This window comes from Melospiza georgiana, chromosome Z, assembly GCF_028018845.1.
Source record: "Melospiza georgiana isolate bMelGeo1 chromosome Z, bMelGeo1.pri, whole genome shotgun sequence".
In the NCBI taxonomy this organism is placed as follows: Eukaryota; Metazoa; Chordata; class Aves; order Passeriformes; family Passerellidae; genus Melospiza; species Melospiza georgiana.
The window spans coordinates 23,904,222-23,931,868 of record NC_080465.1 but is presented as its reverse complement, the minus strand read 5'-3'; the positions used below and the strand labels follow the sequence as shown (position 1 = coordinate 23,931,868).

Sequence of the window (27,647 nt, the reverse complement as noted above, 5' to 3'; positions counted from 1 at the left end):
TCTCATAAAGAATGCTCTAGTCAGAAATCTGTATTCATGTAAAAACCGTGTAAAAAAATATGTGTGGTTTCAGACCACACCATGTGGAGAAGAAGAAAACTGGTAAAATGTTTGGCTTTTTCCTATTCTCCATCAATAGCTAGAGATTAGGTAGCACATTAATGAGTAACATACAGCACAAAATGATGCCTAGACAGGAGGGTCAGATTTCACCTTTTCCTAGCAGTATACAGCAGTAAATGGTTTTCTCCCCGCCTTCAGACTTCAGTTGCTATAGATAGGTATGTCTGGATTTTCCTTTGCCTTAAGTGACTTTAAGAAATGTCACTTAAGGCAAACAAAAATCCAGACATACCTATAGCAACAAAGAAATCTGGTCCAAGTATCGTAATTTAAGTAAGCCATAATGCAGGTAAGAGTGTCCTAATTCTGTAACACTTAAACAATTGCAACAAAAACAATGAACTGAAATACAGCCCCTGAGAAGCACACACAGAGAGCTCCTACACTTCCACAGCACAGAAAACTCCTTTCAGCCACTTCTACACACAAGAAACCTGCTAAAAATTGTGACAGCATGTGCATGCACATGTCCATACAAAGCCACACACACAATCTACAATTAGTAACTGCAGCAATCATTGAATATTTCATTCCTATGGCTAAGGCTCTCATGCTATATCCAGCAAGTATGAAAACCACCAACTAGAAAGCTAATAAGCTTTTGCCTCTACAAACTTCAGATAGCCAGATGATATTAAGGAGAACAACTACCACTTGAAAAAAAGTTTCTAGGGATATCTAATTAGAAAAAACCAAACATATATTAGAGTTTTAGTCAGTATGAAATAACATTTTTCAGGTCAACAGCACATTTTGATTCTTTTGCTGGAAGGAACACTTGGTTTTCAAAAGAGAATGACATTCAGGAAAGGGAGAAAAATCAGAAACTCTTCAGATTTTTTTATACACAGAGTTGCTCTCTCTCAGGCATTACACATGCACAAAGTTATATCTCCTTACCAGCAGTAACAGCAGTACCCATACAGGGTTGTTTATCATAGAAGAAATACTGTAATTTCCAAAATATCTTCTTTGGTATCTAATCTTCAAATTTCAGCTTGATTCAGATAAAGCACATTAATAAAATGCACATTAATTAAAAGGAATTACTGTTCTTTGCTTCCCCCTTTCCTAAACTGAAATTCACTGCAAATGATTCTTAATATTGAGTTGAATTTGAGTATTTACTTTACTCTTTAAACTAAGTGCTTGATCACAGAGAGCTCTTGCTGCTTACACTGATAAAAATGTTTACCTCCACAGAGTATGAAAAAAATGTAACTACAAACAAAATCTTGAAAATCCTCACTGACTTTCATTTTGTGATAGATGCTTAGTAATTTTTCGCTTAGAGATCTTGTTTTCTGGCAAGTCCAAGATGGATGAACCCATTCTGAGTGAAGAGTGCTTTGATCCAGACCGACATCATCAAGAAGGTCTGACTGAAGTCAGCCCTGCTGTGCAGAACTCTGCTAGGCCGTATCTTCACAGGAACTAAGGAATCTAGGCCATGTCCTACCACAAGCTAACAGAAACAGCCTGAGCTGACTGTGATGGGGTCATTCCCTCAGCCTTATCTTCTCCAAGCTGAACAAACCAAGTCTCCTTAACCACACTTCAGAATTCTTGCCCTCAAGACCTACCACCACCTTGGTCACGTTGCCCTCTCTAACAGCTTTAGATATAAAGATATTTAGATATTTAAACTGTGTAACCCAAAACCTAGCACTCAGTGTGAGGCTGCCCCCAGAGCAGAGCAGAGTGGGACAATCCCCTCCCTTGCCCAGCTGTGATGCTGAGCCTGATGCACCCCAGGACAGAGCTGACCCTCCTGGCTGCCAGGCCACTGCCCACTCATGCTCATATTCAACTTGCCAGAAAAACCAAGCCCCAGATCTCTTTCCAACTCTCTTTCTGGATGGTTGCTTTTCAGACTCTTGCTCCTTAGTTTGTATATTCAAGCAGCATTATTTTGGATCAGACACAGATTGTGGCATTTGCTCATTTTACATTCCATATGGCTGGTGATGGCCCAGCTCTCTGGTCTATCCCAATCTCTCTGAAGGGCCTCCCTACCCTCAAGGGAGTCCACGACTCCTCTTAATTTAGAATAATTGGTAAAGTTACTTCATGTAGGACAATTTACTTAATATCTGCATTCAGAGACCATTTCTTAAAACACTCAAGAGAAATGTCCCTAAGACGTAGCCCCATGGAACCCCACCAGTGACAGGTCACACCAGTCTGATGTCACCCCATTCACTGCACCCCTTTGTGCCTGACCATGAGCCAGCTGCTCACCCACCACATGATGTGTTTATCCAGCTGTGGGCTGGACATTTTCTGCAGGAGGTTCCTGAGAGAGACAGTATGAAAAGCTTTACAGAAATCCAAAAAAGATTACATCAACTGGCTTTGCTTGGTCAATTGAGTAGGTTACCTTGTAAAAGAAAATTAAGTTTGGTAAACAAATATTTCCCCTCATGAGCTTATGATGGTTGTGACCAATGACTGTGTTGTCCTTATGATGTTTTCAGTAGCACCCAGTTACACAGTTCAGTAGCACACAGTTACTGAAGTGAGAGTGACAGGCCTGTAGTTACCACTCCTTCTCACCTTTCTTGAAAATTTGGTTAAATCACTACTTAGTTTGCATTCAATTACTGCTTAATTGATTACCATTTAATTTACATTCAATCACTGATTAACAGTAATTTGATCACCATGTAATCACTAATAAAAGCCTTTTAGTTAACATTATAACCATGACTTCTCTAAGTTCACCTGCCACTTGGCATTTTACACATCGGACAATAGGAACAGTTTTACCAAACTAAGTTCAAAAATAACTTATTAAAATTTAGAAAAGTAAAATAGAGAACCAGGTAGTGATGTCTAGCTTTAAGCCCAAAAGACACTATGACATCTTTCCTACATATGCAGAAAAATAACTAAGAACATATAGTCAGCTTAAAATAAAACACATGGTGCACAGATTTTCAACACTTCAATGCAATTTCATTGAAGATATCAGAATTATTGACCTAGTTAAGAAGCAAAGTGCTATACAAAAAATGAAATTTCAAAATGTTCCAGAAACATTTTAACAAAGTATATATTCTCAGCAGAACAGTTACTGCTGTTCTGCAATCTGAACCCAAAGGAAACTAGATGGTCTCCTCAGAAATGAGCTGCCTATCTTGCCAAGGAACACTGACTTGGCTTCCCTGTGTACCCATGAAAAGGTCACTGCTGTTAAAAATGTCCATTTGGGAAATGTCCTGTGGGTAATATCCCAGTGGCAGAGTAAAACTCACCAGGAGTTCTACAGCCAGTAAAAAACCACTGCAAACCTCGAACAGTTTGACTTTCACGGGGAACACCCACAAACAGTGGTCTATGGCTCACCTACCCTGGACAGGTATCCAGGGAAAGGAAAACCAAGAATAAACCTGTCAAGGCTACAAGCCACTTTTCCTAATAGCTTCAAATTAGCTTGCTCCTACCAGCAAATCTTAAACAGATTCATTTCAGCTCCTGAAACCGAAAGCTGCTGACAAAGCCATTAACAGCCTGCAGTACTTCACTAAATATGGAAGCAATCTCACATCTCTCAATTCTTAGCTTCTCACTATAAGGAAGTAAATAGGTAATGTGAAAAGCATTCCAAATAACCATAGGATGACACTATTTGAACTCTGCAGTGAACTCCAGTTACAGTAATAACTCCAAATTGTACTGTCATAGAGCAGACAGAAAATACAAGCAACATCCCCTTAAAAAACAGGCATATTCAATTCAGATAGGATATAATTTGACAGGTGTAAATTCAGCCTGCCAACAACACACTAATAAACTGCAGATTATCCCATGTCACAAACTCTCTTATCTTATCCAAGAGCCTACTAACCGAATGTGTTTAAACATTAAAACATACTTCATAGCATAAAAGACTGCTCTTTTACATTCTGAGTTTTGGGGGTGTTTTTCATAAAAACAAAAGAAATCAACCAAACCTCAATTTCTTAAACTGTCAAAATGACATTCTTATGAAATAAATTGTGAAAAATATGATTTTTCAACTGAAGAACCCTCTGTTCTCTGTGATGCAAAGTATTTTCTATAAGTTGCATTAATAAGCATGAGAGGACTGAGACAGTATACCTGGACACTTCTTGCCCTGTTCCTCAGAACACACCTACAGAAACTTTCCAGGATACATCTCAATTCAGCACATGGTCTCTTGCCCGCCCTAAAGATAACAACTTTCTTGATTGTGTCTATTTCACCATTAGCTTGGAACTTTTCTGTGAAACAGAAGCATTTGGGCTGTGTGACAGCAGGGGACCACAGGCAGATCAGCAGGTACCCTGGCAAGAGCTGGAGCAGGTTCTTTGCCAAGGGGCAGCCACTGGGCATCCAGCTGGCTCCAGATCCACCCCAGGAGGCAAGCCCTGGGTCAGGGACCTCACACAGCCCTCCAAGCCCCAGGCACAGCCTCGGGGATGCTACTGCCTCTGCAAGCCCCCCCAGTGCAGGTGATGTTTTTAAAAGGTGATGCTTTTAAAAGCTGAAGGAGAAAACAGATGGATATGTAGGTTACTAAGGTTTTATTTTTCTCCCCACAAACAAAATCTGATTCACCTGAATTACATTTACACATTCATTCTGACCGCAGATGTACTTCAGCCAGCTGGCTCTGATATGGTCATGCATCTGCTGTTAATTCTCTTCCTTAAAAATGAATTTTGCTTGCTCTTAAGTGCATTTTGCACCAGAAACACCCTATTATATTTTTCCCAATACATTCCAGATTAAGCTCACATCACACAATATGAATTATATTCACTGCAGGCAAACATGACAGTGTCAAAGCTGAGTCATGACAGCTACAAAATACAACCTCTTTTAAAGAGAATTTAAAGAATACATTTTTTTAGAATCAATTAATCCAGGGACTGTAAAGGTAAACTGTTAACCTTATTGTTGGTAGTGGATGTTTTCTGTATGCTAAAACCCAACTCGCAACAAAGTTACCTGCTTCTCAATTAAATTCAGTTAGAAAAACTCTGTATCCTGCTGCCCTGAGCTCGGAAAGGGATCTTCTGAATGCAGAGCCAAAGACAGTGCTGGAGTCCTAATGAAACCCCAATTTCACTTAATAAAAATTAACAAGGTCCCCAGCGCTTCTTATCAGGTTCATGTTCTTGGACTGATCAGAGAGTTCTATTCTGAATTAGTAATGATCTATCACAACAAGATGTTCCCAAAAAATCTTAACCGCACAAAAGAGCCCACAAAGAACCACATCACAATCCTCCCTGCCCCCAAATAAGGATATTTAATTATTTAGCTCAAGGCCAGACAGCATTTGCTGCTTAATTCCTTTTAGCTTTCAGTTACTCATGTTCCCACACAAAAACTTCTGCCTTTGAATGTCTGTTCTAGAGACCAATTTATTAACTAAGAAATCAGAAAACATTCTGGAAAGGAGGAAGAAAGAAGGCAATGAGGAACACAGTGGATATGAGGCTAGATCTGCCTGTGGACAGACACACTGTGCCTACAGAAGAGGCAGGTGTTTAGCTGCCTGAGGTGTGATCTCATGCACAATCACTGCGCTACACTGCATCCACATCCTCCGGAGATGCCAGGTGTGGCAGTGCAATTGCCACACCAGACAGAACTGTGGAGCAGACTACAGAAAGTGAGTCTGGACCAGCCGCTGCAGCTCCCACAGACAGACACAACCCAGACTAGCCAAGCCTCAGAGCAGAGCCTCTCCCAAAATGCCTCCCTGTCCCTCACACATTCTTGTACATCCACCCCTTCATGGCCATCCCTGTAGGGCTGACTGCTGGGCATCCAGAGCTAAATCTAACTTTGTTTTTTAAGATGTGACAATTGCAAAGCAGAGTCATGCCATATGGCCTAGCTAAAAATTAGTTCAGACAAGTGTTTTTTCTCCTGAAAAATGCAGTGTATTGCTATCTGGCACAAAGAAATCAGAGCTGCATCATGTCGAAACTAAACTATTTCCATATAATCGTAACAACAACAAAAAGAGGTACTTAAAAGATGTTGAGTTTGGCCTAACTAAATGCTCTACAGCAGCAGTGTGCTCATAAATTGCTTCTATTGTAAAATACTGAGTTACTTGTCAATAGCTACTACATAGCACAAACAAGCTCAGAGCATGTTGCCAAGTCAGGCACATTGCAGGACACTTGTCTGTCAATTTCACAGAAAGACACTGCTGCTCTGAAGGGAAACAGAGGTGCCTAAGCTGAGCATAGATGTGGGTTTCTCATGTAGTTGATGATAGCTAGAAAGTCCTTTGTTAACAGAGTATTTTTAACCACTGTGAACAATGAAGAGACCAGTACAGTGTTTTCAACAATAAATAAAGAAAATCAAAATTAAATTACAAGGGATAAACATGAGATCTATGTTTGATAAATAAGCTAGATAATTTGGAGGTTTTTATTTGCATGGTCATGCTTTCAGATGAAAGATGGAAGCATAAAACAGAACTTTAATTACAAAAAAATAATTATTATGTCCAAAACACAAAGGACATTGTTGATATAACTGGGTTATTACTTTCTAAGGCAGGTTTGCAAACAGCACTTTTGTACTCTGACACGCAGACTCCAGGCCCCCGTTACTACTCTAAAACAGACTTAATCAATTTATTCATTAAATCACATTAAATGGTATAGGGGAAAAAACTGAAAGCTATTACCAAAATACATTTCCTGGAGTTTTTTTTTTTTTTTTTCTAAATTGTAGAACAGTCTCAGTAGGCAAGTAGTGGAAGTTTCAGCCCATTACTCAGTAGGGGAAGAAACAAAAAGGTTCTTGATGTATGTTTAAAAGCTACATTACAAAAAAAAAAAAAAAGAAAAAAGTTAATTCATTAACGATTCAAAGACTTTGCCAAAACTTTGAAAAACAGTACCAAGCAAGTAACCAGCTTTTGCTTTTTCCCTGAACAGACATGATTCATCATCTTAGATCCAGTGACTTCTTTGATATAATTTGTCGTGCCAATTTTGAGATAGAATTGTCACAGCAAAAGCTGGTAGTTACTGTAAAAAAAAAATCATGCATTTATATAAGGACTTTTGAGCATAATCAATCATCATGAATTCTATTTCTAGTATTTAACAGGAATTAGTTTAATTGCTAAAACATAACAAACAAATAAACAGGAGGCTCATGGCAGGTATAGGCTTTAAGGAAGTCTGACCTCTGCCTCTTTATGTGTGTGGGAAACTAAGGCATGCAACAATTGTATTTTAAGGCAGCCAATAACATGCATAGTCAACTTTGTTCTGAGCACACACATTTCTACCATTTAAAGGATTTCCATGTGTATCTTCTCAGAGATAAGGCATTGGGACTGCTCACAGATGCTAAAGACAGGCCAGCAGATATCTACTAGTTTTTGCAATTCTGTGTATTAATCTTTTACAATTTTATGAACAGACACACTAACAGTAAAATGTTACCTTTTCCTAGAAAGCAACGCAATATATGCGTCAGCAGAAATTTTTCTATACTCTGCTCACAGAACTCTGCAGTTCACTGAATAGCATGCCTTGAAATAACCCCCACAGAATATGCACTGCTGATTACTTTAATCTGTGATGTGTTTAAAAAGAACTCTACACATCTGCCTTGGTATCTGTTTTCATTGCATTCTAGCAGAACAACTATAAAGACATATTCAGACAATTTCATGACAAAATCACATTATTTTTAAAGGGAATCTTCTCAGTTATACAGTTTTACTGCTCAGAACAAACAAGCGGTCCTCTGCATGTCTGTTAGTAACACACACGGCTTGTAAATTAACATAATATTCACAGAAGACCAGGTTTCATCCTTCTTTAAGTGGAAAGATTGACTGAAGTAAGGATTTATAACAGGAGTATGCTGCAGTGGCTGCAGGGTCCATGGAAATTACTTTTTTACTAGAGGGGCAAAATTACAGTATCCACAAGGTGAGTTAAGAGTATATACTTATCAAGTTCTATGTATTCTTAGCAGTGTCATTCCCCTTATGTCAATCTTGTGTATTTATAAAAGCAGCTCTTTGACAAAACCATCTAACAAATCCCTAATGGATACAGGGAGTCTGTTCTTTAGGTAACACTAGTAAAACACATACACAGTTGTTAGAGCTGTCAACGCTTACTTGCCAGATACACACCAAGCAAAACGTAAAAGAAGATTTGTTCTCTTTGCTACAAATAGGCAACAATACAGGACTCTAACTGTGCCAGATAACACTTCATTTCTCACTGTTTATTAATACAAGGGTTTGTGCAAGTCACTAGAATATTGTATTCTATTTTGAAAGGGTTCTCATATGGCATAACAGGATTTTAAAATGCCTCATTTTTTTCTCAGATACAGATGTTATACTTACAGCTTGAGATTACGTATAGAAGTCTTGTAAGTGTAAAAGCCTTGATTACGTATAAAAGCCTTTTAAGTGAGACAACTCGCAGAAGAAAAACAGCTTTAAAAAAAAAACAGTTTGGAAAGAAACCTTGGTTACTAATGCTGACCCATGGAAGATACAGAAAAAACTAATAACATCCTGTTTTCTGATGGATATATTTGCTACAACTGCATTTCTTTGCATAACTGCTCTTTGCCAAGCATTATTAAGTTAGAAGTATGTTTTTTAAAAAACAAATATACAGTATGGTCAATGGTTAATTTGTGGCCCCTAACATGCTTGTACTGCTTCAAATCTATCTGAATGTTCATTTCTTCTTTCATGTTTGAGAGTTTTGTCTTATTTTGTAAACTAAGAAGCAGAAAAAAACCTCCCTGAAGTTTGAAACTTCATTGTGTAGATAAATGCCAGATTAATGGAAGGTAACCCGCCTTGTCTAGTTGCAAACAGAAACAGCGATGAATGGACAGGCGTGCTTCCCATCTGAAAAGGCCTCCACAACACCATTAACCACTACTCTACACAAACAGACATTAAAGTAATAATTGAAGATCTTGAACTTCTAGTCCATTTGTGTAATTTTTTTAAAAATAGGCATTCAAATGCCATTTGAAGAAAAGAAGTGATGCAGTAACCATTAGTGCCCTTAGAAAGTTATTCTGATTATTGAGCCATCTAAGTCTGAAAAATATGCCCCTTCATTTCCTTACAGCTCACAAGCACTTTCTCAACCTGCCCCTTCCTTAACTTTTTGCCCCTTCTTCTCAAAGAATATTATCTCTACCTCCTCACTTTTAAAAAGGCAATATACAGGAAGAAGGACAAATAAGCATCTGAATAGGGTGCACATTAGGGAACTAGTGCATCACTAGCCTTTTACTATTATTTTCATTATGAATGACATCCCAAGTAAAGACGTACAACACACACTGTTTTCTTTTGGAATAAATTAACCAAGGCTTTATAGTAATTTTCCCCATTTCACAATTTACCTTGACATTTTTGCCATGAATGTATTCCATGTGTTTTGGGTTTTTAAAAAATTAATAAATATCCTATTGCTCTTGTCTGTGTATCTAGCTTCCGTAGGACAATCAAACTGGTACAGCTCAAATCTCAAAGAAATGAAGACACCAGAGTGACGACAATGCAGAACTTGGGAAAAGTAACCCCCAAACTGCTAGGCATATTCCTCAAAATATTTGCACTAGTATGCTGCTGTTAAGTCTGAAACTAATGTTAGAATTGAGTGCAACTTTTATCTTTCTGCTGGTGCTTCAAACAAACAAAACAATAACCCTCAAGATGTATCAAGCTAGACAATTCTCAGTCTCCTAGCGCTTTTCCTTTTGTGGTGTCTGCTCTTTCCTTTCTGCACTGTGAAGCAGGCATGTTAGATCCTGAGGACAGTAAGAGTAGGAGCCAAAAGTTAGAAAACAAAATAGAAAGAACAAGCCAAGCAGCCATGCTGTGTTCAGCTCTTTATGCAGCGATGGTGAGAAACAGCCATTGAAAGAGAACTAGGTTCTTTTTGTTATGGAGTCCTTTTATACTTATGCTCCTACAACTTCTGTAAGTAGAGGAGCCTGTGCTTTCTGCTTCTGCTCCATGTTGTCCAGGTCTCCACACTAGCCCAGTCTTCAGACATTTCTCTTACCTACTTCTTGATCTCTCCTCTTTCCCAAGAACAGCTGTTCTTCTCCATCGAACACGTGTGGCAAGGAAAAATTGTCCATTAAATATTAATTTCTGTACCGGTAAAAATAGTATCTACTTAGAGCAGGTGTTATCAGTGTGAAATAAAATCATATTGCTGTAAGATGGCACAGTAATGAAGTTACATTCTTCTCCCCGTTGTGGGCACTTCAATTTGGTGATCACATTACCTGGCAATATTTGCTTATCCACACTGAATGAACACTTTCAAGTACAAAGACCTCACTCTGGAGACTTTGTTTGGTAGGCAGGAAAGGGGAGTAATTAGATTATTTGTAAGAAAACATATTTGAAAACAGTATCAACAACTGTGACACACATCAGAGGCATACTGTCTCCAAGCAATCTCTCTTGCGTTATTTCAGTTAGTTGAACAGGTAAGGAAGGCAAATTAAATACACAACATACTTCCCTCTAGTCCCCAACCTTCTGACCTAAGCAGAAACCCGAAGTGAAGTCTAAAAAATAAACAATGTTTTGACCATAGCATTTCTCATGCCAAAACAATGACAAGTCATGGAGTACTTCTGCTGATAACTTTAAAGTCCTGAATAACAAATGTGAAGTATAATACTTGTGCTGCCTCACTATGAAAAGAATGCTGCTTCCACACAGAGTTAAGAATCTCAATAAATATAAGCATGAAGACTCCAGCATTTCTCACATCATTCAAAACCATTTACCCACTTGAAAAAGGGAAATACAAGTTACTTAAGATCAGCTACAGATTTTTCAGACAGCCAACACAACGGGCAGTTTTTTCTAACATACATGACAAAGTCATAAGGAAAATGGCAGTGACAACTACTGTGGCTTTTTGTATTGGGAAGGATTACCAGGTTCCTTCAAGACCCAAACTGGCCACAGACAGCACAGTATATTACAAGGCTTAGCTCCTGATGGACTTCATATCTGATGCTTGCAAGTTTAAGCCCAGAAAACAAACACTTTTCCAGAACCTTCTACACCACTCTCATCATCTAGCATCTTTATGACAGGTAAACTTATTAACTAAATTATTTCTCTTGGTGACTATTTAGTTCCTTGGACCACAAGATAAATGTATATTCAGAAGCATCTTCCTGGCTCCAGCTGTTATTATGGTGAAACAAGACAAACCATAAGAATTTCCTAATATACAAATCCACTACTTTTACTGGTATCCATGGTGCTGCCATGGTCAGCACATGCTTCCATTTCAAAACAGAGACGAAGTTTCATTTAACACAGCAGAACTTGTCCCATGCCCTCATTGCAGCAACGAAGAGAGAGAAACCACTGACTAGTACAACAGCTTCATTTTCTCTCAAGAACTAATGTGGCAAATGACCACAAAACAGGCATTACACAAGTTTTGAAAAGACAAAAATAGCCCAAACTAGCACACTGCCTTTTACAAAAGAGGTACAATGAGAGATTTTTTGACTTGGAGAGAAGGGGCACTATTTTCTTCAGCTCTATGGAGACGCTTTCCCCAATCTCCAGTTACCTTGAACTCCTATGAAGCTTTGCAGACACTTTTGAAAAAGACATTGTAGTATCTCTGAAATATACAACTGGTATTTACAATTGGTAAATATCTTCATAATGAAGATTTGCTTTAGCGCTTTGTCTGCACACTACAGAACTACTGCAAAACTCCATTATCAGACAAGTTAAGTTGTAAAATTCAGTTGTAAAACTCTCTATCACAGAAAAAAAGAAACGTGTTTCCTGCCTTCACACTTGTCTTAATTGTGTCTGGTTTTGTTTGTTTTGAGTTATTTACTACCATAACAGTATTTCATTTATATAATCCTTCCCAGTGAAAGATCTGTTGCTGAGTCATAAGAGTTTTGCTGGAGGGTACAATCGAATCTGCATGTGTAATTGGCTTAAGTAAATAAACTCAAATGAAAGAAGCAATTTACTTGGACTACATTGTCAAACAGTTGCACGGTGACAATTCAATTTACCATAAAAAGTTTCTCTGTTTTGAACAAGGTCCCATCTCTCCCAATGTCACACAACTGTTCATTTTTCCTTCTCTGTGTGTGGGTGGAGTGGGAGATATTTTCCTTGTGTCTGCTGACAAAGATTGACTCTGTATATTTGGAAACAAAAACCCAAAAAAACACACACCAATTCCTTTGCCTGGGGTAACAGTTTTTATCCAAGTTTAGATTAATTTGTAAGAAGTATGCGCTTAGATAAAAGTTGCAGTTGTTCTCGAACGTGTTTTTCCTTCTCAAATAAAGGAAAAGGACTGTTAAAGATGGTGTCAAACTTTAAATCTGTAGCTTTGATTTCACTAGAAACTTCTGAAAAGAGTGCAAGATATAATTACTCAATTAAATATTTAAGTACAGTCTCAAGTCCTCTCCCAAACCAAAACATTTCCCTCATTTTTCCTGCCCCTCACAAAAAAATACAGAGAATTCTACAACTTCAGTGTTGAGGTATCTCCAAATATTTTAACACTTGACCTTTCCCTCTGCACTTTACAAGTCAACCAATATACCTAGTAAAAAGAACATGTTCTCCTTATTTCACCTTCAGTGCTCACGTCAAGAGGCAACAAATAAGGGAAGCCAAGAAATCAGAAACTCATTCATTCTACCATTAAGCTCCATTAAATCTTGCTCGAACAGTTTAGTGGGATGATAGCTCTTCACCCAGCTCCTGTGCAGGACAATAGTGCCTGTGTAGCACAGTCAGTGGAAGTAAACCTGGTCCTGGACTTACAATTCCCTCAGGTCAGCATTTTGGCCTGATCAAAAAACATTCTGGAATCTCCACATCTGCTGCTCCATTTGCTCGGGGCTGTGACTTACAATCAGCTTGTAGGACAAATATTACAGACTGCATCCAGGAGGTATGAAAACGTAAGGGAAAACAGACAAAGACCTGTACACAACATCTTAAAAAATGTCTACTGCATTTGACAAAAGACTGGAAAACAGAACTAAAATAACCAAAATTTCCTCATTACAGTAACTAGATGAGCATCATGCAGTCAGTAAAAGCACCTTTACCGGCAAGGTGCACTTGCTTGCTAAGCAGATTTGATTTCCCCTTTTTCTCTTATTTCTGGAGAAATAAGGAGTGACAGCTCACATGCGCGATTCAGCATGCAGGCCAGATATGGTTGTGGCCCTTTCACACAGAATAATCAGTCACTGCCCCAAAGCCCTCTTTGTCTGCCACTCAGACACAGATCATTTGGTTTAAGGTATTCATTATTCAGTCTCTCCCTCAAATAAATGCCCCCTCTCTCTCAGACACGCAGCCCAAACTGAGGTTTGTGAATCCCTATCCACAGCAAGGTAATTAATGAAGCCTATGGCATTCTCATCAGTAGAGTTATCCTCAACTCATTTATGGAACTTCCCATGGAAATAGATCAGATTGCTCCATCTAAAAAATGAAGTATTTAACATCAGTTTCTATGGAAATCATCTGTCACAATAAGCACAATCACTTCAGAAGCGCCAATGCAAACAACCCTTTGAACTAGTTCACTTTTAAGAAGAAATTTCTTTCTTAAACCATTGCATCTTTAAGGATTTTGTGCACCTACACTACAAAAATCAAAACTGACTTCTTTCATGCTCTTGAACTGGTGACAATGGACTGTCTGCATTGTATCAAAGAACACTGAATTCTCCAGAAAATGCACTATCAAGACCCTTAAAAGAAACAAAGACACTGACAAGTACTTAGTCATTGGTTTATTGATGTACTAAAAGACACTTGGATATATTTCAGTCTAAGCGTCAAAATTAAAACAAAAAAATATATATTCCTAGTAAGACTAACAGGCACACAGGTTCATCTAAATACTATGCTACCCATTCAATTTGCTCATCCTTAACCCCCTGGCCAGCCTGCGCTGGGAAGCTGCCCTCATTCTTGTCTCCAGGCCCTTGTTGCTAGGGCTGCAGCTGCAGAGCTCATTGCTGCTGAAGCTCATGTCTCCGGAGGGGGACACAAAGGGTTTCATTATCTGCTCCTCCCAGCCCCAGATAAGAGCATTCCGCCCTCTCCCCCCCAGGAGCAGGCAGCGAGCCTTTGCCAGACGTGAGCACTGGCATGAGGAGCTGCAGAAGGCACAGTGCCCTGCGCAGATGCCTGTCACCACCAGCTCCCTCCCTCCCAGGGACGCGCTGCAGAAGCTGCTCATTTGTGATCCAGTCTCAACTCGTGACTTGATGGGGAGCTCACACTGCAATTCAACTTAAGAACTCCACTGAGACAAGACCTGTATTTTTAAAACTAGCTAGCACAGTCTCCCAATAAACCCAGTCTTCAAGAGAAGCGGCCTTCTCTGGGGAATACAGATTGAAGACAGAAAACAGGAAAGGATTCAATGACCAAATGAGCATACTATGCTGTGATCTCAAGCACTGTTCATTCGCACTGAACAATCCTCCCATGGTTTAATTTAAATATTTACTGGCACTAACAGCTAGATTCATTCTGCACACTTGTGAAGGAGAGGGGTGTAAGGGAGTGTTACCATTTAAGAAATGTAACTGAATAAACAAAATTAGAAATATTTTAAAATTCATTATTTCTTGGACAGGTTTTGGTATCTTGTTAATTGTAAATGCCAGAGTATCGTCAGCAATTTCCTAAAAGGAAGTTGTTTAGCATTTCTGGCGTCAGAAGAAAGAAAACAAAATTAATTATTTTCATTTTGGATTTCCCTTTCTCAGGGCAAAACTTCACTGCTAAAGAGCAGAAAATTATTAGAGAAGAGAAAGATATTAACTCTTCATGAGAATCCTGAGTAGCAACACACAATACCTTATTAAATATGGGGTTTTTTGCTATGTACAAGTACTCTACAATGGAAACAGAATATTTAGTTCATGTACATCTTACACATACACTTTAAAGATTATCAGTTCTACATTAATAGCAGATGCAGAGATTGAATAGTGTACAAAAGCATTCCCACACAGGGTGCCAGACAGTCACACAGCAAAAGGTGGAAAGGAAATCACAGTTTATCTAGGCCTCTACTAAAGGCCAGACCAGTTTTTCACTTTGTGTCATCAAATCAGCAGTCCTGTTCCTGAAGGCCTGCTTCTTCACAACAGTGGACAGTGAAGGAAACATCTAGGACCTGTGCCAGCTCTGAGGAAACCCAGTCTCCATAGAAGGCAATATGAATTCCATTGTTTCCTGCCTGGAAGATTACCAGAGCACGCTGGCAAGGCTGTGCACTCACTGCACTCCTGAACAGCCAGCGGGTGATGACTTCCAGACAGCCTGAAACCAAGAGGCTGGTACCAGTCCCATGATGGGACATTGTGACCTGGGCCACAGGCAGCAGCATGCTGTTTGAACTCTGTGTTAACAAAGGACAGCCCATCCTGTTCACGGTAACTTTTTGAGAAACAGGTTAGATCTGCCCTCATGGGTTTCCCCTCAGTAGTTCTACTGAGGTCTTCTGGCCTCACTGTTATTTCTGAAGGGCACAAGGAAAGCAGAGCTGAGCAAACCACACTTATTTCAACAAAATAAAAGTCCACATTTTGAAAAAAGCAGCATATTTACAATTACGTGCCTCAGTTCTGTGTAAAGCATCTAATCCTGAAGAATACAACCGGTAATATTCAAGGGCCCTGAGTGAAATACTTGTAATACAACAAAAGGTTTATTTTTTTTCTTACCCTACAATTGTGGGCTTTCTTCCACCATGAGAATATATCATAAATATTTAAAGCAGGAACAAAATAAGATCAAGGAATGGTACAGGTACCATTGTTTACTTGTAATACTATGTATTTCAGTATTTGATTCCACCTGCTCTTTCATCTAGCCTCATCTTATATCTCTGTCTCCCCCACCTGTTGTGCAGCTCTATAACTCAGATGATAGAACAACTAGGAGAGAGAATTGCAATTTCCACGTTAAAGACATATATCAGCTAGAGTCCAAGAAAAACAAAAGCAAAAAACACCAAAAACAAAACATGTATTTCACATTAGGCAGCCAACAAGGCAGAACTAACTAGAAAAATAAAGAGGGATAAGAGAGGAGCAGTAGAATAACACACAGTGATGCTGAAATAACTGCAGTTCTTCAACATGCAATGTAGTGAATAATGTTGACACCTGTCAAAAGAGAGTGAATCTTCTTTTTATGTCACTAGTACATCCATTATTGAACATCTGGAAATAACTAGCAGGTGTGTATATTTTTACATAGCTAGATGGATACCTCAAGCATTTCAGCTGCTCTAGTGAGATGTGCACAAATCTATCACTCTCAAAAAAAAATATACTGATTTAACTTGCTTTGTACTATACTGATATCCCAGACAGCTGCAAAATTTAGACACTCAGTGCATAGTGGTTGTCAACTTTGACAAATACAGACTGGTATTTTGATGGAAAAAGGCACAGGCTTAGGATTTTTGCAAAAATTCTGAAAACAATAGTCTAAAACACACTCTTTCACTTCTTGATTAATATCCCATTTTACTGTAATATTGAAAATGTAGTTTATCAAAAATTAAATGCTCTTTAAGTGTACCAATACTAACAGCATAATAATGAGATAGTGAGAAGTCTTTTAGAAGCTCTTCTGAAAAGCTACTGCTCTTAATTTGTCAAGTAATGGAGTTTTGTTCCTTTTGTAGCTGCATGTTACTAGCAACTGTGCTATTAAACACACCCTCAGAATATCAAAAGCTTCTGCAAAACAAGCTATTATTTCTGGATATATGTGAATATGTGAATCTTGCTTCTAGAGGTTTCTCAGGTATATGAAAAGGAAAAAAAAAAAAGGCAGCAAAACAAACAAAAAACCACTTCCACACTTGAGCTCAACTTGAACTACCAAATTAGCTACAGCTGCAGTGCTACTCTATTGTAAAGCTTCCGGTGAGTAAATGCTATGTGACTTCTTTAAACACATATGGGAATGAAAGTGTATCAACCTCTAGAGACTGGAACAAGCATGCGCTTTTTAACAGTTTGTTTTGGTACACAGATTTTTCTGCTACAAAACTTCACACTGGGGAATTAAGTGATCTATTTACAGGGGGTTACCAGTCACAGCAAAACAATATGTAGGACCAATCCATAGGTTAACAAAGAGTACCCACGAGTCTCCAATACTACCTTAAAGATCCATTTTAGCCCAAACCATTCTGTAATTTATAACACATATCAAGTCCCTTCCCCATAAATGGCATGACAGTCAGTATTTGCAAAGCTCTCAACTTTTTCCTGGGCTTTAAAAGCAGAAATAGTTACATACAGTCTTTCTCCTGTACCACCCACCACAAAGGACTAAATTATGTAATGCTATCCATCAGCCTTCAAATTCTGGATCAAACTAACAGAATCACCACAGTGGTACCAAACACTGTGGCTATTCTGAGTTAGAAGCAGCAGAAAGGAAGAGGCAGAAAGGTAACAGGAAGGGTTAGTGCTATACTGGAGGTAACAGGAAAGGCTGGTTTTCTAACAGGGGAAAGAGATGAAGAGGAGAAGCAAGGCAGAACAAGCAGAGAGAGAAACTACACTTAGGAAACAGGTCTGAAGTTTACATGTGATATAAAATAACAGGGTTGATTTGTTTCGATTTAAACAAAAAAAAAATCTGAAGAATGGAAAGTAAAAGCACAAGAGATAACTACCACATTAAAAAGTTTTGCTGAAATATATCTTAATATTCACAGGCAAAGATAGTTGCAGGAGATATGAAGGAGTTAGATGGAGAGCAAAAGAATGAGGGTACAGAAACAGTGGAACCATTGTATTTATGAGAGAGCACTTGTTGGCAAAATCATTATATGGACTGGGTTATCTGAAGTTAAATAAAATTTTGACAGTAAGCTGTGTTTTTATTCCACCGAAATTCTGTTAACAATGAGAAATTTCAGCGAGCCTCCATGAATTTGTTTACACTACAACAATAAATCAAGTAGTAACACCTATATACAAACTGCTCTGGGGACCTGCACTTTAAAATCAGTGGGGACCAGAGATTCATGTCACTGTGTGGCTTTTCATTTACTTGTTAAGTCACAGTCCATTAAAAGGCAGTCAATACAGCAGTCTCTTGTGGCTTCTCAAGTTAGGGCCTTTATGTTAGAAGCATCTCAGAACTCAGATGGAAAGTTGGATTGCGAGATTGTCAGAAGTGTCGTGTACCCCTGCAGCTTCCACTCAACGCCTGACAGATTTTTTGAGATGCAGGTGCTACTCAACTTCAGATTTAGCTTGCTACTTTGTAAATCAAATAATTCCTCCTGCCTCCCAGTAATTAATTACAACGCTTTTCTGTGCTTCCCATCCCTCTTCTGCCTAGGGTAATTTATGTATACATAAAAACAGATATAATACATATATCTATATTTATATAGATATATATGCTGTAACAAGTAACTATCACCCATGTAGTCTTCTTTAAGAGAAGGTAATTCACTCTTCCTCCTTACCTCAGTAAAAGCATCTTTCCCACAATACTAGCACTAACTTGAACAGACCACTCTTTGAAGGGAGTTCGTTTAGGGTAGCCCTGCTATCCTCATTTTTTAATTCACTCATATTAATTAAAAAATAAACAAAAACCCACTGAAGCAACTGAAACTCCTCACTGTTTTCCTGCCTGAGACAATTCAAAAGCAGCAATCCTCATTTGCCTGTCAGTGGGATTTAGAGAAGTTCCAGGTTGAGGCCATCCACTCTTAGAGGTCTTCCAACTGTGCAGCAAGGAGTGAATATGCCCAGGATGCACAAATGCAGCCCAGCCTCTGAATGTGATCCATAATTAAGGCCCAACATGACTGACAAAGTAACTGTTGACAAATACTTGAAATGAAGTTTAATAAACCAGCCCCAAACAGAAGGTCAGCCATGCATAACACAGTCACAGAGAGGCAGATCAATTATGCAACAGAATAATGGAAATACTGGCCTACTTACCCCTCCTCCCCAATTTACTCAGTAACAGAAAACATTCCTGGTAGGATTAATAACTGGGAATGAAGAAAGACTAGAAGGATTAAGGACTGATTTCAATGCAATTGAAATTACATTTCAATGCAGAGCAAGATTTAAAGACAAGACGGGTTTCTTTTGAATTGCCTTGGTCAAAAGAAGAAATCAGATTCTTGAAAAATCTACAGCCACTACTTCATACTAAAGGGGGCAGGAGCAGCAAGATAATTGCTTCACTCTTTGCATTTTACAAAGAAAATTACATAACTAATTGGTGTCCATGCAAAGCATAAACATGATATGAATGAAGCATATTCCAAGAAATAGACCAGTCTCTTCTGGACCTAAGGTAGCACACAAACAGTCCAGTCAAATAATTGTGAACATCAGTAGACATGTCACAGACAGTCAGTCTGTGTGAAATGACAGAAAGGAAGAAAGAAGTCTGTAAAATCTGCACCTCCAAAGAAAAATGTTTCTAAAATTTTCAAGACTGTATTCTGAATCTATGTGCAAAACTCTGAATAAGTGCATATTGGAACACACCACTCCTTCAAGGGACACAGGTTAAAGTGCTTTTCCTAACAAGGATGTAAGCTGCACATAATGTTAAGAACAAAGCTAGAACAAAATCCATTCTGTGTCCTGCAGCGTGCTATTGGTCCGAAAGACAGCCTGCAGGACTGTTTTGTGTGGCAAAGACAAACTTGAGAATTAATTTCTGCTATCAGCACAAGTCTGTTCATTACTCATGCTTTCCGTCTTTAATTAGATCACTCATACGGGACAGAACAGGATCCTTTTCTTTCCTTTCAAGAAAATGGACATCTGTATGATTAGAAGCTCCACCCAGAACTCAAGAACATTTAGACATGTTAATGGAACAAACAGATCTCTCCTGCTTGTGCTCACTTTCAGCCTGTTCTTAGATTTCACAGGAGCTTTTCTCTGCCTCCGAGCTACCTAACTTACTAGGTTTTAAGTATTTCAAGTAACTTCACGCTGCAGAATGGGAGTCTTTAATTATTTCACAACTATAGCAATCTACTCTGACTGTGTAACACCAAGGCATTGCCTGGCAGCTTCAGTGAATGCATAGTATTGCACACACAAACCTCAAGTACAGAAGACAAACAGTAAGCACTGAACACAGCAAGGACTATTAACACTCAGCCCAGGATGTCAGTGTTCAAGTACCCCCAAGACATTTGTCCTTGGCATTCTCTCTGCAGAGAGCACTTTGTCCCAAACATTAAGTATTGAATGGATTTTGGGGCACTTTCCGTGGAGATGTGATTATTCAAGGTGGAGAAAGCCAGAATTGTACTCTTAAGCTTCTCAGGCTTTGTGCCATAAGTACAAAATGGCAGGTTTTTTTTCCAGTATAAAATCACATATTTTTTAAAAAAATATATTCGTTGCAAAGTACAGTGTAAGAGGGCAGGACACAGGTTTTTCAGGAAGTCTTATTTCCCACTGCACATAAGATTAGCCAATTTAAGAAAAAGATTATAGCATACAACTTCCAGAAAGGAGAAACGTCTTATAGAAGAGAACTACTGGATTTGTAAAATAAAGTGGATTCTAGAGCGAATTAGAAGTCTAATTTAAAAACTCCAAAAATGAAAGATCTCTCAGGTGTATATTCAATATTTCAAATTACAGAAACTGGACATCAGGCAGGTATATGTCCCAGGATAATTCCTCTGGGGTGTTGTGCTTTCCTTCTCTTCCCCATTACAGCACAGAGGATGACAAACCAGTTTAAGTATCTTATGTAGACATCAACCAATATTCCCTATACACTTTTCTATTCTTTTTGTTTACTATTCTCTGCATACAGACAGGTATAATGAAATTTGGTTACCATGACTGCCATTGTCCTATTGACAAACTTTGTTTCCTAGCTTTCCTCTGTTTTATGGTTTCCAATGACACAAAGCCTCAGAGAATTTGTATTTCATGTTCCACATACTGTGAAAAGTGAGAGCAAAAGGACCATGGGCTTTCACATTAATATAGTTTAGCTGGATCAGCTATGTTCTACCTTGAAATGCAAATAAAATGTTTGAGGGAAAAAAAACTAAAACATTTCTGAACCCTTGAGAAGCTGGATCAGCTGGATCACATAATTCAGCTGCACCCCAGTGATTTGCCCCAAGTTTAACAATGGAGGAAGTGGAGGACAGTCAGATACAAATACAGATGGTACAAGAGTCAGCAGTAACGGAATGGTTGCACAAAAGGGCATCTGAAATAGAGTAACAGAAGGACACCTGTGTTACTTTAATTATTCTACAGGATTAATATGATTATATGAATTTAGAAGTTAAAGGTAGTTAAGCTACACTGAAAAACAGAAGTTCTTAATGAAATAAAACGTTGAGAACCAACATCTTATGTGAGTTTCTTTCCTTTCCTTCTTTCCTTTCTTTCTTTCCTTTCCCTCAGAGTAAAAAGCACTGAATTAAATTTCAATTACGTAAATGAACTAAAATTTCTCTTTTTGGCATTGCTTCAAATTAACGAATCAACTAATAAATTGAAAATTAGAATCATAGAAAACTAATGAAAGTGTGGTGAAGCCTAAACGTTTCCTTATTCAGGAAACTAAAATCTTGCACAGGTTGGAGACCCAATTTGAAAATCATATACTAAAAAAGCACGAGAACATAAAAGACATATCTGAGATTTTGAAGATGTGTGCTTTTTCTATGGTGGCATCAAGATGTGCGCACAACATATGAACAGTCCACCAGCATTTTAGGGTAATGACTTCTGGAGGCAATGAGTAATGCAGAAACATTGCACCAGCTTTTAGTTCCACACATGAATGGAACAAAGGCTTCTATACCAAACTTTAATAATTTACAGTTTTGACACTGCCTTCACAAGAGAGAGGTTTTTATCCATCTTTTCCCTCACCCCAGTATTCTAGAACTTTAGTGAATTAGCAATAAAGAGAATGGAAAAATTGAGAAAAACACATTTTCAATTTTTTTTTTTTTTTTCAGATTTTTCTGAGTTTCCGCTTAACAGTTGGAAAGTGTATGTTTAAGGGTATCGTGAGGCCAGATGAGGAATATACTAACTATGAAGAAGAGCCACAAGCCTAAATACTTCAACTTCACATGACTGGAAGTATATCCACAAAGCACATGGTCAGAGTCATGCAACTAAAGCCCTGGCATGTGAACAAAGTCCACCACACAACTGCAGAGAAGCAGGGAAAGGAAAAGCTGCAGGGTTCTAGGCAAACAGGCAGCAGGAAATGGCACTAGAGCACTGTCCATCACTATCTTACATTCTTTCAATTTCTGAACCTCAGAACCGTAAAAAAATGAAGAAAAATATTAGGATCTGAGGCTTTTTTTTTAATCTGGAATAGGTCACATAATAAGGTTTTTATGGAGATTTTACCGTCACCAACATCATAGCTGCCAGCAAGGAAAGTGAGGAAAGCTGCGCTTCCTGGCCTATGATTGAAGCTTCCTGGAGACACTCCTGGAGCTTGCACAGAAAGGCCAACCAACAGGTTGGGAACATCCACTGCACTTCACTTGTCTCTGGCACAAGAATGAAACATGCATATTTTTGCACTGCGAGTTCTCTTTGCTTCCTGTCTGCTCCTGCTCCAGTGGCGATCACCACTCACAGAACCTCTGCTCCACAAGTTCTGCTCCTTCCTCACCTGCCTTCCTGCACCAGTTGTCATCCATCCCTGTACCCTCCTGCTGCTGCTTACAGTACAGCCCTTACTTCCCTCTGGTTTTAAATACTGCTCTTCTTTTCCTCTGAGTTGTCTTCTTCAAATAGGTATCATCACCATCATGTTTTACCTATCCTTATCACCCCTACACATGCTACCCAACTGCCTGTCTTCCTTCTTCCATCCACCCTCACAGGACAGTATTTTTCTGGTTGTGAATTTTTTTGAGGTTGGCAGGTCATAAAACTACTTAAAAATGACCTTAGATTTGGGCTAGTTACTACAACTGGGCTACTATTTCTTTCTCTCTCCCCTTTCCTGCCAGAGAAGAAAGAACACAGATTCCCAACTGCACAGCCCAATCCCATTCTGCAATGAAACATTTTTTCACTCGGTGGGCACATAAAACATCTGGGAATGTCCTTGAGTCCCAGCAGCAAGCAGCAGGCCAGAGGAGGAGCTGCAGGGTCAGCAACAGAGACAGCAGCTCCTGCTCCCAGCGTGGGATGCTATTTACACTTCAGTTTCTCATGCTAAGAATACAATCACCTTTCTGTCACATGCTTCTCCAGGGTAAATCCCTGTGCAGACTTTCTTCCCCAGACTCCCTGGCAGAAACATTTTACAAGTAATAGTGAAATGAGAGCTAAAAAGATCAGGTGATAATGGAAAGGAAGTGCACAACACTGAGGATAAGCCCAAACATGTCTGGTATCGTCAGTCATACTGAAAACACTTCAGAGTGTTCAAAGGAACTTGGGGGAAGGGAGACAGAAAGAATGAAACAGAAAATGTAACACTAACCAGTATCTTAAAATGTAAAATGTAATCTTTAAACAAAATTCAACATACTTTGAGTATTTTTAAGGTTAAGCATCAATTTTTACTGGTACTTGAATTACATACTACATGAATGGTGATTAGAAGTAGAGAGTAAGGTAAAATAGAAAGACACTTAGCTCCTGAAAAAGAAATCAATAACAAAGCCTGCAAAACACTATATGGAGAGTTTTTGCACTATGTTTCACAGGTTACATCTCTTTCTGGGGAAACAACATGCACAAGGGATTTTTATATACATTTCCTAAGGTACTGATTTCCTACAGGATTCTTTTCCACAGTGTTCATTTGAATTTTTAAAAAGTAAAACATGAAAACAGTAAAGGAAAATATTAAAGGAGAGCTACAAGCTTCTAAAATTAAAATTGCTATGTAGAATTGAGGTAATAAGAAATCAGCAATAGTGTCAGGGTTTAACTGTTTCATTGGTTGTTAGTGTAATCCCAGCAATTAACCCCATATAAATGTGCTAGAATCATTATCAATGAGCAAAGTCAAATAGGAATAGATCTGAGTATTTTGGTGGCCAAAAATTCAGGTAATTAAAACTACTGTCTATTCCTACACATTATTTAACACCACACCAAAGCACATGTATTTGAATTAAAACTAGAAAGTAGCGAATTAAAGTTGGATGAATCCTTAAAATCAGAGCAAAGCAGAATAAACAACTCTGTAATATACAGACTTGCAAACTAAATTATTAAAGCCATGAAAGTTATTACACAAAGAACACCAAAAGAATTCTGTCATCTTATACTGGAATTAAGTATTGGAAATCTCTTTAGAAGCCTTAGTTGAAACAAAGGAAGTGAAATATGAAATACATGTAATTAGCAAATCCATCAAGAATTTTCCTTGATAAGGGAATTGGGAAAAGAAATGGAAGTGTAGGTGGCTGCATATACCATGAATACCAGAGTATGTTGGGGCAACAAGACAATAGTTTGTCAAAAATAGTTTGTTAAATTTATTGAGCATTACAAAGTACCTGGACCTCCTATCACATTAAATCTGAAAATTAATTTATTTTTATTATGAGCACAAAGAACACTTGAATATCATAAGTCTGCTGGATTTCTTATCAGGGACTGATTAGAACTCACAAGAGGTACCATGAAACCACATTCAGTCTTAGTAAGGTTAAAATCTATATCACGCTTTGATGGTTTTGGTACAATGAGTTATTTATAGATCTGTCATACATATTTGCATCAACATTTAAAGTGAATAGTAAATCGAAAGTATTGCCTACCTGAATTTCCCAACTTCTGTTACTTTCTTTAAGCAGCAAGTTATTCAGTGAAGATATCCCCAATTTTAGAGAGCAATGAAAAACTGAAAAAAAAAACAGAATTAAGTTACCGTCTGTTACAGCACCTAATCCAAACTATTCACAGTGAAGAGCAATGTAACTTCATGGTTCCAGGAAAAAAACAGCTACCAAGAGGGAGAGTCAGGAGTTCCTCCAAGGCTTCTCCTTTGCAAAGCTCCGCAGGTGTCAGAATAACTGAGCTACATCCACTTGTAAACGATTCCAAGGATTACGACTACCTTGTTTACAGCACTGCTGAAAGAAACAATCACTGACTTGTGCACTCTCAGGTCCTCTTAACCCTTATATCCCATACTTATATAAGTATGCTTATACCCTGTTTAAGCTACATAAATTATTTATATATATATATATACACATATGTTTGACATAGTTAAATGAAGTAAATGAGGAGCAAGGGTACAAAAGCAGGACCTACTTAGTTTTGGCTGCTTCCTTTGCTAGGGTCAGACTTTTATATTAGCAGGGGTGTGTGGAAATTGTATGTGTATTCCAACATTATTTCTTCACGAGTATAGCTAGCGATCAGATTTCAATTTACTGGCAGTACCACGTCATTCAGGAATAACTGTTTTGTACTAGTTCCCAATAATAACATGTAACATGGCAGTTAAATGCCACGAAGCGTGTGAGGTTTAGCAAACAAGCTTTTTACTGAATCGCATCCATGACACCTGCTAATGAGTTCAGCAGTTCTCAGTTAAAGGAAGGGTGTATTGCAAGTACTGCAAGCAATAAAAGAAACACACTCATAAGAGCTGGCTCTGAGTGAAAAGAAGAATCACTGCTACTTGAAGTAGCAGGAGAATATTTAGTGCTGTTAAACCTCTATTCAAAAAACTCAACCCAAACAAACCAGAAGACTCTGGTATTCGCAGAGCATCCACATGCAATGACAGTCATGAAAGCACTGATATATCAGAAATGGGTTTCAAAACAGACAGAAGATGTGAGGAAAGGTGAAAATATCAAACAATCTAGTTCACACTTCAAATGTGCATATAAAAATAACGTAAATGTGGTAGTAAATGAAATTTTGTACATTTCCTGTGTTAGATAGCGCAATGTTTTGCAGATTTCACTAAAATAAGCAAAAAAACCCACCCCAAAAAAGAGCAAAAAAATGCCCCAGACAAAAAGTTCCACCTCCCTTCTACACTTGAGAACCCCAATGTTTTAACCCTCACATTATGTGATGAGGCATTTGCTTGCAGACTTCTACTGGGGGTTTTTTTATCATATCTGAGCCCTTCCTTGTCCACACACTAGGGAACCAAGTGTTTTCTCTTTCTTCTCAGACTGACATAAGACAGATTTTAAATGTAAAATTAGGGGGTGTTTATCTTTACCCATGTCATTTTCAGAAAAGATCGTCAGAGAAATTATGAACTAGGAATGAAGAGCTAAGGCAGATGAGAGCAGGTAGAGCAAACTATTGTTGGAGAATTTTGCTCAGACATGGTTTGAAGGAAAAAAGGCCATGAAAATATACAGCTGATTGGAAAGTAAAAGGCAGCTGTAAACAAGCAAAGTTCTCAGACATGTTCCTGTAAACAGCAGAGTTCTCAGGCTTGTTTTTTCATAACAAGTAAATACCTTGTCCTTGGATAGCGATGGGAAAGCAGAGTGACAAACATGGAGGCCTTGAGAACAGTCAATAACAGGATGAGAAAAACAAGTTTTGGTCTCAATAAGAAACCACAGGTATTGAAAACAAAAGGAGGGGTTGGTGTGTGATCTGTAAGCAATGATGAGCTCGGGTTTTGCAATATGTATGAACTTAATTAACACGGTTATAAAAATGTGCATGTTGGATCAATAAATCGGAGTTCGATGCTGATCAATAAGGGTGGGCCGGCTCCCTTCGCTTCCTCAAACTATAAATGCAGAAAAATGGTTGCTGAAAAGAAAAATATTGTGAAGGAAAAGGGGAATAGGATAAACTTGTCTGCATGGCATTGCATGGCAAGAGCTGTGAAAGTCCAATACGAAGCAAATAAAATCCTTAAAGCCAGAAAGGCAATCATATCTTTTTAGAGTAGATGTCAACTTTATAACAGAAGTGTTATTGAAATTTATAACAGAAGTGTTACTGAAATTTAGCTACCTTCTAGTTTAAGACACTGTGGACAACAGCTGGTACATAGATAGGAGAAACAGCTCATTTAGCTGCAGTAAACACAGACCTCCTCACTCAAATGCGATGCAACTGAAAGCAAAGTGGACAAAGATTTACTATGGTAAATTTCACTCAGAGAAAACTGCATTATGAGAAATTAGCAAAGAGAATACACTAAAAGCACACATAACGACCTTAGCATGTCGAGACCAATTCTGTATAAACAATTTAAATATGTAATAACATTTATACAAATGAGGAAACAGTAGATATAAGAATATCTATATTTACAATCTCTAAGCCAAATGTTTTCCTCCACCCCTCTCCTTAAATAAAAAAAGACTTCAAGACTTTCCCAAACTTCATCATTGGAAATCTAGGGACATGCTGTAAGAGCAGCAGGACAGAATAACGAAAGCCATCCTTGTACAACAACATCTTTAAAAGTC

General features: G+C 38.3%; 1 protein-coding gene across 3 annotated transcripts in view; it reads right to left on the bottom strand.

Annotated features, from left to right (window-relative positions):
* CDC42SE2 (CDC42 small effector 2) overlaps nucleotides 1-27,647 on the bottom strand; it is an 83,305-nt gene that overhangs the window by 42,960 nt on the left and 12,698 nt on the right. For all 3 annotated transcript variants that reach the window (XM_058043627.1, XM_058043628.1, XM_058043626.1), the window contains exon 3: nucleotides 24,999-25,081. The gene's annotated coding sequence lies outside the window, so the exon portion shown is untranslated. The remainder of the gene's footprint in view (nucleotides 1-24,998; nucleotides 25,082-27,647) is intronic.